This window comes from Artemia sp. Qi Xiang Cuo, unplaced genomic scaffold (genome assembly GCF_049724085.1).
Source record: "Artemia sp. Qi Xiang Cuo unplaced genomic scaffold, ASM4972408v1 HiC_scaffold_3308, whole genome shotgun sequence".
NCBI lineage: Eukaryota > Metazoa > Arthropoda > Branchiopoda > Anostraca > Artemiidae > Artemia > Artemia sp. Qi Xiang Cuo.
Genome location: NW_028300700.1, coordinates 45,535 through 60,313, shown reverse-complemented (window position 1 = coordinate 60,313; position 14,779 = coordinate 45,535). Strand labels below are relative to the sequence as shown.

Genomic DNA, 14,779 nt, shown 5'->3' with positions numbered 1-14,779 from the left:
ATAGAAATTTACAGTTTACCTTAGAAATTGAAATCGCAAATAAAATCCCATTCCTGGATGTGTTAGTTATTCGTAGCTTTGATAAACTCAATTTTACTATTTATAGAAAACCAACACAAAATAATAGATATTTGCATTTTACATCAAACCACCCCCTCAAGTTAAAAGAGCAGTCGTAATATCCCTCGTCGACCGCGCCCTAAATATTTGTTCTGATTCCCACATCACAGCAGAATTAAACTTTATCAAGGACATACTTTTTGGAAATGGGTATCCTATGATATTTATTAATAATGTAATTAACGGTAGACTGAAAAGACATTCCCGTAAAATTAATGATAGCTTACCAAGTGAGATGTCTGACAAGCCCTTAAATATAATTTACCTCCCCTATATCCCAAAAATCACTACAAATCTTAAAAAAGTTTGCACAAAAAAATAATCTGCATGTAGTATTCACAAATAATTTTAGAATCATAAATTTCCTAAATTCTGGTAAAGATAAAACCCCAGTTACTCGCCAAAGAGGGGTCTATCAAATACCATGCGATTGTGGCAAATATTATATAGGTAGAACACACCAGAATTTAGAAAAGCGCATACAACAACATAAAGATGATATTGTCAAAGCCTTAAATTCTAATATTTCCACTGTTTCATCTGATTCTGCATTAGGCAGCCATATTTTTGAAAATCCTAGCCACAATATACTTTTTGATGAATCTGTCCTTATTAGCAATGACCTAGGTATAAAACAGGTAGTCCGAGAAGCAATTGAAATCAGACTTAAGATTAATAATAATATTTCCTTAAATAGGGACTTGGGGAATATACACGAAATGCTCTATACACAAATTTAATAAAAAATAATCTTACAAAATATTTTAAAAAAACGATTGACATTAACACCGACCCGGTCACAACAAGACCTGTGAGGTTAGCTGCCAAAAAGGCTGGATTAGCAATAAGAACATGTTTTTAATTTATTTTCTTTCATTTCATTGAATCGTCTTGTTTTACCTTACTTTTTATCAGTCCTGGTTGAACTTCGCTGAAGTAATGATGCTAGGATTGTTTTGAAAGAATTTCCACTTTTTTGGTTTTATTGGTCGCATGTTGTTGTGAGTCTTTTTTCTTTTATATATTTTTGTCTTGCTGAGGACGGCCCTTGGACATAGGGCCGAAATATTCATTCAAATTATCTCCACTGTCTTACAAAAAGATTTCCCTTTTGTTCTTCGTACTTTTGTTGTTTGTGATGGAAAGGCAGTGTGGTCTTCGTCGCTATTTTCATCAAATAATCCGTCAAATCTCGACCAGCAAGGTCCAATCTCATAATTGCATGTGGAAGGGCATAACCTTCGTAGATGGGTACAGTATGTGAGATACCATCGCCAGAGTCAAGAACAATACCAGTGGTTCTTCCAGATGCGTAGAGGGATAGAACAGCTTGGATGGCAACATACATAGCAGGGGTGTTAAAAGTTTCGAACATGATTTCAGTCATTTTTTCTCTGTTGGCTTTTGGGTTAAGAGGAGCCTCTGTGAGTAAAACTGGGTGCTCTTCTGGGGCAATGCGAAGTTCATTGTAGAAGGTATGATGCCAAATCTTTTCCATATCGTCCCAATCTGTGACAATTCCATGCTCTACAGGATACTTAAGTCTCAAAATTCCCCTTTTTGCTTGAGCGTCATCGCCTACATAAGCATCCTGGCTGCCTGAATTAATCATCACTCCCGTATGTTTTGGACGTCCAATCACAGCAGGAAACATAGCTTTTGGGGCATCATCTCCTGAAAATCCTGCTTTACAAATACCCGATCCATTATCAATAACAATTGCAACTAAATCTTCTGTCATATTTTTTTCAAATGTCTTAGTAATTTTTACTATAATATGACGTTACAAGCTTAAGTACCGTATCGAGTTGCAAATTCCTAACAAAAAATAAAACTAATTTTAAAATTTTCAGATATTTTTCTAGTTTGAAATAAAAAATAAAAAGTAGTGCTCGGACACCATAAAAATTTTTGCAGTTTACAAAATAACCTTAATGATTCTGAACTGAAAACTATAATAAAAAATTGAATTTCTTTTCTACAAAAGATACGCACTTTAGAAGTTGAGCCAAATACAGTTTGATTCCAGGAGATAGTTATAACTTTGAAGTAAGAGATGGAATGAAACTTTTGTTGATGAAATTGAACCTACAACAAAACTATTTTAAAAATTTCAGGTATTTCTCTATTTTCCGGGTTGCAGCGGTAGATAGCAACCTAGTAAGAGACGATCACCTCCAATGTTAAGAAATATAAAACCCCCCAACTCCTAAAAAAAGAGTCAGATCAAAACAAAAAGTACACCATTAGAACCGCCTTGTCCTAATCCTCTATAAAGGAAACTTACCGCCCTTTGGCTTGAATAACAAAGAAAATATATTGGCTTGAAAATCAAGAAAATAGACTTTTACCACGTTATTCTCCACAAACGGGATATTTTTTTCTTTCCGCTTTTTTTTCCTGCTCAGCTAGGTGGGCACTGGAAAATCATAGAGAATTGTATAATAGCTCATTTTAAAGGCAATTGCAACATCTAGTCACTTTTGTAATTAAAAATAAAATACTTTTTAAAGTAGAATCAATTTTGTCAAAAAAATTGCATTTTTGATGTATTTTCTTACTGCATCCGGGTTGCAGCGGTAGCTAGCAACCTAGTAAGAGTTAGAAATATAAAAACCCCTAATTCCTAAAAAAAGATTCAGATCAAAACAAAAAGTACACCATTAGAACCGCCTTGTCCGAAACCCCTATAATAGAAACTTACCACCCTTTGGCTTGAATAACAAAGAAAATATATTGGCTTGAAAATCAAGAAAATTGACTTTAACCACGTTATTCTCCACAAACGGGATATTTTTTTCTTTCCGCTTTTTCTTTCTCGTCAGCTAGCTGGGCACCGGAAAATCATAGAGAGCTGTATAATAGCTCATTTTAAAGGAAATTGCTACATCTAGTCACTTTTGTAATTAAAAATAAAATACTTTTTAAAGTAGAATCAATTTTGTCAAAAAAATTGCATTTTTGATGTATTTTTATACTGCAGTCTTTTCAAAGATATTTGAATTTTGAAGCAATCAAACAGTTCATGGTAATGAACTCTATAGTAATAATATCTACTTGTCTCAATAGTAACCGAAACTCTAAAGAACGAGATTTTGATACCAATAGATACATCAAAGCAAATAGTTCGTGATAACGAACTGTATGTTGTATAGTAAGAGTGACTCGTCTCAATAGTAAAACTTGCTATATCTAGTTCCTTCTGTAATTAAAGATAAAATATTTTTTTAATAGTTCCGGTTTGCAGCGGTAGCTAGGAACCTAATTAAAAGAGATCCTTCGAAGAACATACCATTGTATATATTGGGACTTAGTTAGCTGCTCGATTCCTTGAAAAAAAAATCTTATTTGTCAATTGAAACTAGAATAATTTATGAAAATTTTAAACAAAATAATTTTATTTAGCTGCAAAGTGCAAAAATATTTACGGTGTCTGGACAATAATTTACATTTTTTAATTCAAACCATAAAAAAAACTTGAAAATTTAAAAATTATAATAAAGAACGACGTCTAGCCCATGATAACTGAAATAAACTATTTTTTCAAAATAAATTGAAGCAAATACTTTTAGAAAGTTGCTTCTCTAAGGTATGTTATACAAGGGACCATTAATCATAAATAGGGATTATGTAAGCTTCATCGGTATCATGGCTGTAGAGATGGCTGAAACCTAGTAAAGAACAAACCAGGGCACATATTGAACTTAGTTAGCTGCCTGATTCTCTGAAGTTCGTTTCTTGCTATTCGAAATAAGAAAAAGCCATAGGCTTTTTCCTGTTCGTGATTTTTTATCCGGGCCGCAGCGGCAGCTAGCAACCAAGTAAAAGACAATTACGCCCCATAGTAAAAATAATTTATAATAAAGATTTTAATGAAAAAAAAAAATGAACATTTGAAATTAGTTTCATTACATTATTACATAAAGGCTCGATCATCGAATTTAAGCTGAAACTAAGTAAAGGACAATTATGCCTCCGTATATTCACAGTGATGTATAAGATTTCCCATTACATCTGTAAACTGCTCCACAGTTGCCAGGTCTATACCTTGGAAGCTTTTCACTAAACATGCAACATTTCTTTTGGATATTACTATGAAGTTTTGCGAAAGCATCTCTAGCTGACTTTTCAACAAAATCTATTCCTTCAGAGATAATTCTAATCTTTAATTTTGAATATTTTTCGTAATCCCGGTAAAACATTCGTAAAATTTTTCTCAATTTACAAAGATCAGCCTGTGCGTTCTTTGCAGCTTGTGTAAACTGCAAAAATATCCATGCTATCCGAGCAATAGTTTGAATATTTCAATTCAAGCTAGAAAAATACCTTAAAATGTTAAAATTAGTTTTATTTTTGGTTCGGTTCTAACTACCCGATGTGGGATTGACTATGTATTTTCAGACCAAAAATTCCATTTTTTAATATATTTTATTTTTCAGTTTAGAATCACTTAAGTTATTATGTAAACTGCAAGCATATTTATGATATCTGAGCAATAATTTTAATCTTTTCATTCAAACCACAGTTTATAGACAGTAAGGTTATCACAGATAATTTCTGGTCTTCGGTCTCGGTGCGAACAAAAAGCTCCTCCCACTTGTTTCTGCCTTAGCGGATTAGTCTGTTATCGTCAATCACTGAGAAATGGTTACCAAGTGCATTATTCGTAATTGCGAAAGCAGAAAAAAAAACTTGGTGAGCCAGCCAAGTGGTTTACAAGCGTCCCATCTCACAGGTATGAATTAATTTATATACAAATTATGACTTAATCTATTATTTACGTGGACTCAACTGATCGGCCTATGTAGGATTTTATAATCCGGGTTGCAGCGGTAGCTAGCAACCTAGTAAGAGACGATCACGTTCAATGTTAAGAAATATAAAAACCCATAGTTCTTAAAAAAAGAGTCAGATCAAAACAAAAAGTACACCATTAGAACCGCCTTGTCCGAAACCCCTGCATAGTAAAATTTCTGTCCCTTGGCTTGAACAGCAAGGGAAATATATTGGCTTGAAAATCAAGAAAAGTGGCAGTTACTACAACATTCTGCCTAAACGGGATATTTTTTTCTTTTTTCTTTTTTTTTTCTTTTGTATCCAGAGATAGCTTGGCACTGGAACATCGTAGAGGGTTGTTCAATAGCTCATTTTAAAGGAAATTAATTGGGTTAAAAATCTATAGTAACTCAAATAAATTATTTCTAAAAGAGAATAAATTTTTCCACCAAAAACTGCATTTTGATGTCTTTTCACACTGCAGTCTTTCAAACATAATCGTATACCAGCAGTAAGAATTAAACCCAAGCCTCTGAAGAGACTGGTGGCTAACACCAGTGCCTTGGACCACTCGGCCAGGCTGCCTCTCATAAATAAATATATATGTGAATTTGGGTTGCAGCAGTAGCTAGCAACCTAGTAAGAGACGATCAGTCCAATGCTAAGAAATATAAAAACCCAAAACTCCTAAAAATAGAGTCAGATCAAAACAAAAGTACATCATTAGAAATACCTTGTCTGAAACCCTACTAGATAAATAATGAACGTCATCATAGTTTTATATTAGAGTTATGACGTGAATAGAGTGACGTCATAATTAGTATATAAGGAAAGTCAAAACTGAAAATTCTCTCATTCTTGATTAGAATAATGGTTAGATCAAAGCAGGCTATACGCAAGTTGAAGAAAGAGTACTACACAAACAACAGAGATACTAACTTGAAAAGAAAAAAGCAAAGGTATTCAACCGACCAGGCGTATCGAGAAGTAATAATTGAGAGAGCAAAAGAAAACAGCAAGATGTGTTATCACAATGATGAAGATTATAGACATGCAAAAATTGAGACAGCCAAACAAAAGATCAAGGAACGGTATGGTAATGATGAACATTACAGAGAAGCAAGAATTGAGCAGGCTAAACAAAAGATCAAGGATCGTTATCACAAAGATAAAGTGTAAAGAGACGCAACAAGTGAGCAGGATAGACAAAAGAGCAGGGAACGTTATCACAATGATGAAGATTATAGACATGCAAAAATTGAGACAGCCAAACAAAAGATCAAGGAACGGTATGGTAATGATGAACATTACAGAGAAGCAAGAATTGAGCAGGCTAGACAAAAGAGCAGGGAACGGTATGATAATGATGAAGATTACCGAAACAAACATAAGAAAAAAGTTGCTACCAGAATAATGGGTAGATACTGGGGTGACAAAAGCTATAATGAAAAAATTAAATTCTCTGCGAGGTTGTACCGAAGAACGCATAAGGACAAAGGGAAAAATTACATTCAGAAATACAAGAAGATGGCAAAAATGCAGGCTGATCTTCGTAAATTGAGAAACATTTTACGCATGTTTTACCAGGATCACGAAAAGTATTCAAAATTACAGATTAAAATTCTCTTTGAAAGAGCGGATGCTGTTGAAAAGTCGGCTAGAAATTCCTTGGCAAAGCTTCATAGTAATATCCAAAAGAAATGTTGTCAGTTTAATGAAAAGCTTCCAAGGTATGGATTGGCAACTGCGGAACAGTTTACAGATGCAATGGAAAATGTTTGACAACGCAGTGAATATACGGAGGCGTACTTCTTTGAAAATTCGTATATTAATTTTATAATAAAGAACGACCTCTTGCCGATACTAAATTATATAGGCCACTTAACTATAGTATAGGTTAGTATATAATAAAGAACGACTTCCTGCCTATACTACATTTTATACGCCACTTAATTATAGTTTAGGTTAGTAATTCAACAGATAGCTTGGCACTGGAACATCGTAGAGAGTTGTTCAATTGCTCATTTTAAAGAAAATTAATGGGGTTAAAAACTTCTTGTAATTAAAACAAATTATTTTTATTACATTAAGAAATTTTAATTGTGTTCCTAAAGATTTACAGTAAAGAACGATCTCTCATCCATAGTAACTGATAAATGGTGGTTCCAGGGGTAGTTACTTGAGGTTCGTCTCTTACTATTTCAAAGAAGAAAAAGCCGTAGGCTTTTTCCTGTTTGTAATGATATAGCATAAAAGAAAACCCAAGTGGTAACTGATTCACAGTATCCGGGTTGCAGCGATAGCTAGCGTCCGGGCTGCAGCGGTAGCTGGCAACCGAGTAAGAGACGATCACGTCCAATGTTTTATAATAAAGAACGAACATTTTCCTATACTAAATAAGCCTATACCAGTTAATGATATAGTAATGATATGATTTTACTGATACCTAAATTATTAATTAAATAAAATGATCCCAGGTGGCTTTGAACCACCAACCGTTTGGTTAAAGGCCGATCGTGCTTGCCACTTGTACTATGACGTCATTAATTAAAGTTTTAAAATTAACAATATGATACACATGATACTTTTATCATACTTTTAATTAAAAATAAAATACTTTTTAAAGTAGAATCAATTTTGTAAAAAAATTGCATTTTTGATGTATTTTCATACTGCAGTCTTTTCAAAGATATTTGAATTTGGAAGCAATCAAACAGTTCATGGTAATGAACTCTATAGTAATAATAGCTACTTGTCTCAATAATAACCGAAACTCTAAAGAACAAAATTCTGATACCAATAGATACATCAAAGCAAACAGTCCACGATAACGAACTGTATGTTGTATAGTAAGAGCGACTCGTCTCAATAGTAAAACTTACTACATCTAGTTCCTTCTGTAATTAAAGATAAAATGTTTTTTTTAATAGTTCCAGTTTGCAGCGGTAGCTAGGAACCTAATTAAAAGAGATCATTCAAAGAACATACCATTGTATGTATTGGACTTAGTTAGCTGCTCGATTCCTTGAAAAAAAATCTTATTTGTCAACTGAAACTAGAATAATTCCTGAAAATTTTAAATAAAATAATTTTATTTATCTGCAAAGTGCAAAAATATTTACGGTGTCTGAACAATAATTTCCATTTTTTTATTCAAACCAGAAAAAAACCTAAAAATTTAAAAATTATTTTGGTTTTCCTTTTGCTTCATCCGGGTTGCAGCGGTAGCTAGCAACCTAGTAAGAGACGATCACCTCCAATGTCAAGAAATATAAAACCCCCCAACTCCTAAAAAAAGAGTCAGATCAAAACAAAAAGTACACCATTAGAACCGCCTTGTCCGAATCCTCTATAAAGGAAACTTACCTCCCTTTGGCTTGAATAACAAAGAAAATATATTGGCTTGAAAATCAAGAAAATTGACTTTTACCACGTTATTCTCCACAAACGGGATATTTTTTCTTTCCGCTTTTTCTTTCTGCTCAGCTAGCTGGGCACTGGAAAATCATAGAGAGCTGTATAATAGCTCATTTTAAAGGAAATTGCAACATCTAGTCACTTTTGTATTTAAAAATAAAATACTTTTTAAAGTAGAATCAATTTTGTCAAAAAAATTGCATTTTTGATGTATTTTCATACTGCAGTCTTTTCAAAGATATTTGAATTTTGAAGCAATAAAACAGTCCATGTAATGAACTCTATAGTAATAATAGCTACTTGTCTCAATAGTAACCGAAACTCCTGGAACCAAAATTTTCTTTTTTGGCTTAATCGCTAAAATTATTATGTAAACTGCAAAAATATTTATGATGCCTAATCAGTAATAGTAATTTTTTAATTTAAACAACAAAAATACATGAAAATTCTAAAATTAGTTTTGCTTTTTGTCTCCTGGAAGAAATTTTTTTTTCATCTCAGTTCAAATTTATTATTGTATCCTGTAACCCGTAAAGTACATATCTCCATATTATTGTCTCATAATTGCAATTATTTTAGTTTTCAGTCCAGAATCACTAAACTTATTATTTAAACTGCAAAAATATTTATGGTGTCTAACCAATAATACTAATTTTGTAATTCAAACAAGATAAATACCTGAAAATTTTAAAATTAGTTTTGTTTTATGCTAGGTTTTAGATACTCGACACGGGATTTTGTGTGCTTAATAATTTTAAATCTTGAAAAAATATGGTCTCACGCGAGTGGAAAAAAAGAAAGAATAACCAAAAACAATATCAAAATAGAACAATCCAAATTTCTACTAATAGATTATAATAAAGATCGAACTCTTCCCTATACTAACTTGCATAGGCAACTTCACTATAGTGAAGATTACAGTATTTATATTATACATCATTATAAATTATAAAAGGTTCGAATGTTCGAAGATTATAGAGTTAAAATTATAATAAAGAACGAACTCTTCCCTATACTAACTTGCATACGCAACTTCACTATACTTAAGATTACAGTATTTATATTATACATCATTATAAATTATAAATTATAATAAAGAACGACCTCTTGCCTATACTAAATTTTATACGCCACTTAATTATAGTATAGGTTAGTAATTCAATTTACATTAAAAGACGATCATTGAAATAACAAACAATTGCATACATTGGAATTAGTTAGCTACTTGATTGTTTGAGTTTCGTCTCTTACTATTTAAAAGAAGAAAAAGCCGTAGGCTTTTTCCTGTTTGTATTTATAGTTAAAAAACGAACTCAAGTCCAAAGAAATTTATAGTAAAGAACGACATCTAGCCCATGTTAACTGAAAAGTAAATAGGGATTATATAATTTTCATCAGTATCATGGCTGCAGAGATGGTTGAAACCTACTAAAGAACAAACCATGGCAAACATTAGACTTAGTTACCTGCCTGACTGTTTGAAAATCGTCTCTTATGATTTACAGTAAAGAACGAACTTTAGCCCATAGTAATCCGGTTTGCAGCGGTAGCTAGCAACCTAGTAAGAGACGATCACGTCCAATTTTAATCCGGGTTGCAGCGGTAGCTAGCAACCTAGTAAGAGACGATCACCTCCAATATTAAGAAATATAAAACCCCCCAACTCCTAAAAAAAGAGTCAGATCAAAACAAAAAGTACACCATTAGAACCGCCTTGTCTGAATCCTCTATAAAGGAAACTTACCCCCTTTGGCTTGAATAACAAAGAAAATATATTGGCTTGAAAATCAAGCAAATTGACTTTTACCACGTTATTCTCCACAAACGGGATATTTTTTTCTTTCCGCTTTTTTTCCTGCTCAGCTAGCTGGGCGCTGGAAAATCATAGAGAGCTGTATAATAGCTCATTTTAAAGCCAATTGCAACATCTAGTCACTTTTGTAATTAAAAATAAAATACTTTTTAAAGTAGAATCAATTTTGTCAAAAAAATTGCATTTTTGATGTATTTTCTTACTGCAGTCTTTTCAAAGATATTTGAATTTTGAAGCAATCACACAGTTCATGGGAATGAACTCTTTAGTAATAATAGCTACTTGTCTCAATAGTAACCGAAACTCCTGGAACCAAAATTTTCTTTTTTGGCTTAATCGCTAAAATTATTATGTAAACTGCAAAAATATTTATGATGCCTAATCAGTAATAGTAAGTTCTTAATTTAAACAACAAAAATACATGAAAATTTTATAATTAGTTTTACTTTTTGTCTCCTGGAAGAAATTTTTTTTTCATCTCAGTTCAAAGTTATTATTGTACCCTGGAACTAAAATTTTTTTGGTTTGTAACCCGTAAAGTACGTATCTCTATATTATTGTCTTATAATTGCAATTATTTTAGTTTTCAGTCCAGAATCGCTAAACTTATTAAGTAAACTGCAAAAATATTTATGGTGTCTAACCAATAATACTAATTTTGTAATTCAAAAAAGATAAATACCTGAAAATTTAAAAATTATTTTTTTTTATGATAGGTTTTATATACTAGACACGGGGTATTGTGTACTTAATAATTTTAAAACTTGAAAAAATATTGTCTCACGCGAGTGGAAAAAAATAAAGAATAACCAAAAACAATATCAAAATAGAGCAATCCAAATTTCTTTCCGGGTTGCAGCGGTAGCTAGCAACCTAGTAAGAGACGATCACGTCCAATGTTAAGAATTATAAAAACCCCTGACTCCTAAAAAAAGAGCCAGATCAAAACAAAAAGTACACGATTAGAACCGCCTTGTCTGAAACCCCTATAAAGGAAACTTACCGCCCTTTGGCTTGAATAACAAAGAAAATATATTGGCTTGAAAATCAAGAAAATTGACTTTAACCACGTTATTCTCCACAAACGGGATATTTTTTTCTTTCTTTCTTTTCCACAGATAGCTTGGCACTGGAACATCGTAGAGAGTTGTTCAATGGCTCATTTTAAAGAAAATCTCTAGATCTAGCGCTATTTGTAGTTAATTTTTTTTTTTATTAATTTTTTACGAAAAACTTAATTTTTTATATACAATCCGGGTTGCAGCGGTAGCTAGCAACCTAGTAAGAGACGATCACCTCCAATGTCAAGAAATATAAAACCCCCCAACTCCTAAAAAAAGAGTCAGATCAAAACAAAAAGTACACCATTAGAACCGCCTTGTCCGAATCCTCTATAAAGGAAACTTACCGCCCTTTGGCTTGAATAACAAAGAAAATATATTGGCTTGAAAATCAAGAAAATTGACTTTTACCACGTTATTCTCCACAAACGAAATATTTTTTTCTTTCCGCTTTTTTTTTCTGCTCAGCTAGCTGGGCACTGGAAAATCATAGAGAGCTGTATAATAGCTCATTTTAAAGGAAATTGCAACATCTAGTCACTTTTGTATTTAAAAATAAAATACTTTTTAAAGTAGAATCAATTTTGTCAAAAAAATTGCATTTTTGATGTATTTTCATACTGCAGTCTTTTCAAAGATATTTGAATTTTGAAGCAATAAAACAGTCCATGTAATGAACTCTATAGTAATAATAGCTACTTGTCTCAATAGTAACCGAAACTCCTGGAACCAAAATTTTCTTTTTTTGGCTTAATCGCTAAAATTATTATGTAAACTGCAAAAATATTTATGATACCTAATCAGTAATAGTAATTTTTTAATTTAAACAACAAAAATACATGAAAATTCTAAAATTAGTTTTGCTTTTTGTCTCCTGGAAGAAATTTTTTTTTCATCTCAGTTCAAATTTATTATTGTATCCTGGAACCAAGCTTTTTTTGGTTTGTAACCCGTAAAGTACATATCTCCATATTATTGTCTCATAATTGCAATTATTTTAGTTTTCAGTCCAGAATCACTAAACTTATTATGTAAACTGCAAAAATATTTATGGTGTCTAACCAATAATACTAATTTTGTAATTCAAACAAGATAAATACCTGAAAATTTTAAAATTAGTTTTGTTTTATGCTAGGTTTTAGATACTCGATACGGGATTTTGTGTGCTTAATAATTTTAAACCTTGAAAAAATATAATCTCACGCGAGTGGAAAAAAAGAAAGAATAACCAAAAACAATATCAAAATAGAACAATCCAAATTTCTACTAATAGAAAACTTTACTACACAAAAAATAAAGCTAACATCCTGAAATATCAGAAAAGTTTATTTAAAAGAGATAAAAATACCACCAAACGCAATAAAGCTCGAGCACGCGTAAGGATTGCTACTAAGATGTCTTGTGATCCAGGATTTAAGAAAATGAAATATGACAGAGCAAAACAGAGGTATCTTACGGATCAGGGGTATCGAGAAGGGAAAATTGAGACAGCGAAACAAAAGAGCAAGGAAAGGTATGATAACGATATAGATTACCGAAACAAACATAAGAAAAAAGTTGCTACCAGAATAATGGGTAGATACTGGGGTGACAAAAGCTATAATGAAAAAATTAAATTCTCTGCGAGGTTGTACCGAAGAACGCATAAGGACAAAGGGAAAAATTACATTCAGAAATACAAGAAGATGGCAAAAATGCAGGCTGATCTTTGTAAATTGAGAAACATTTTACGCATGTTTTATCGGGATCACGAAAAGTATTCGAAATTACAGATTAAAATTCTCTTTGAAAGAGCGGATGCTGTTGAAAAGTCGGCTAGAAATGCTTTGGCAAAGCTTCATAGCAATATCCAAAAGAAATGTTGTCAGTTTAACGAAAAGCTTCCAAGGTATGGATTGGCAACTGCGGAACAGTTTATAGATGCAATGGAAAATGTTCGACAACACAGTGAATATACGGAGGCGTACTTCTTAGAAAATTCGTATATTAATTTTGGAAGGAGCAATTGCAGTTTATGTAGCAGCAATAAAAATATATATACAAGCATACCTATCAACAGCGAAGGAAAAGCAATGTTTTTCAATTATGGCGAAAACGAGCCTGTTAGGGTTATTAGTAAATGTGTTTGTAAGACTAATGATTCAGAACAAATTCCTGGAACACCGACTCAAGAAAAAAGCATTTCTAACTGTGTTTTAAACAGTTCGTTTAGTTCTACTGAATATTTGGCAAAAAATTCTCTGTGTAGTAGAACAAACTGTCCTGAAAAGTACGAGACAACTATTGAAAAATGCTCTAAAACTAGATCTGACAAGGAAATTATGATGGCTGAAGTCACCTATAACAATCTGAGTAAACATTCAAAACCAAAAATTGGGCAGCAGGTTACTTGGCAATGTCACCCTGATATCCGCAAGCTCTATCCGACGGATATTGAATTATGTCAAATTCTTTTTGATATCCTTGAAAACAATATAGCATTAAAATTTTCAACTGACAAAGTGGTTAATTTCTAACTTGGCGGCTTGGATTATTGTGAAATCAATTACAGGGACACAAGAAAGCATGGGTATTCGTTATACTTTAGCCCAAATGAGGGATGTCAGAGCTATTTGCGTTCTCTAAGGGCACTAGCTCCACATTTTCCTGTCTTGAACTGTTTCATTAATAGCGTATATAATTACATAAAGGATCGATAACGTTTATGATAAATGGGGCCTAATCTACTTTCAGTGGATATAGCTGAAACCGAGTAAAGAACAAACCATGGCACATAGAAACTAAACGTTAAGATAATAAATTCAACTTTTAAATGGAAGTTTGGTACGTGACTCTTTCAAGGTCGTCTCTTACTATTCGAAATAAGAAAAAGCCATGGGCTTTTTCCTGTTTGTCGAAATCAGAACCGAAGTCTATCTCATAGTAAGTGATTCAACAGGGAAAAGAAAAAGATCGATCGTTGCCACAGAGCGTGTTGAACTCAAATCCTTCGGAATTATTATAAAGAACGACCTTTTGCCTATACTAAATTTTGTAGGCCACTTTACTATAGTATAGGCTTGTACAGTTATATTTAAAGTCAATATATTAAAATTTTCCATTAAAAGAAAATCATTGGAATAAAAATTACAGTAAAGAACGATCTCTCACCCATACTAACTGATATATGGTGGTTCCAGGTGTAGTTACATAAAGGACGAATATAGCTCATCATAAATGGTGTTTGTCAATTACCCGGGTTGCAGCGGTAGCTAGCAACCTAGTCTGGGTTGCAGCGGTAGTTAGCAACCTAGTAAGAGACGATCACGTCCAATGTTACGAAATATAAAAACTCATAGTTCCTAAAAAAGGAGTCAGATCAACACAAAAAGTACACCATTAGACCCGCCTTGTCCGAAAACCCTGTATAGGAAACTTTCAGTCCCTTGGCTTGAACAGCAAGGGAAATATATTGGCTAGAAAATCAAGAAAATTACATTAAAATACGATCATTGGAATAATATACCACTGCATACATTGGACTTAGATAGCTACTTGATTGCTTGAGGATCGTCTCTTACTATTTCAAAGAAGAAAAAGCCGTAGGCTTTTT

At 32.6% G+C, this 14,779-nt stretch overlaps 1 pseudogene; it reads right to left on the bottom strand.

Annotated features, from left to right (window-relative positions):
• Positions 1–942: 942 nt before the first annotated feature.
• Positions 943–1,861, bottom strand: LOC148938430 (actin, plasmodial isoform pseudogene; annotated as a pseudogene).
• Between the last annotated feature and the right edge of the window lie 12,918 nt (positions 1,862–14,779).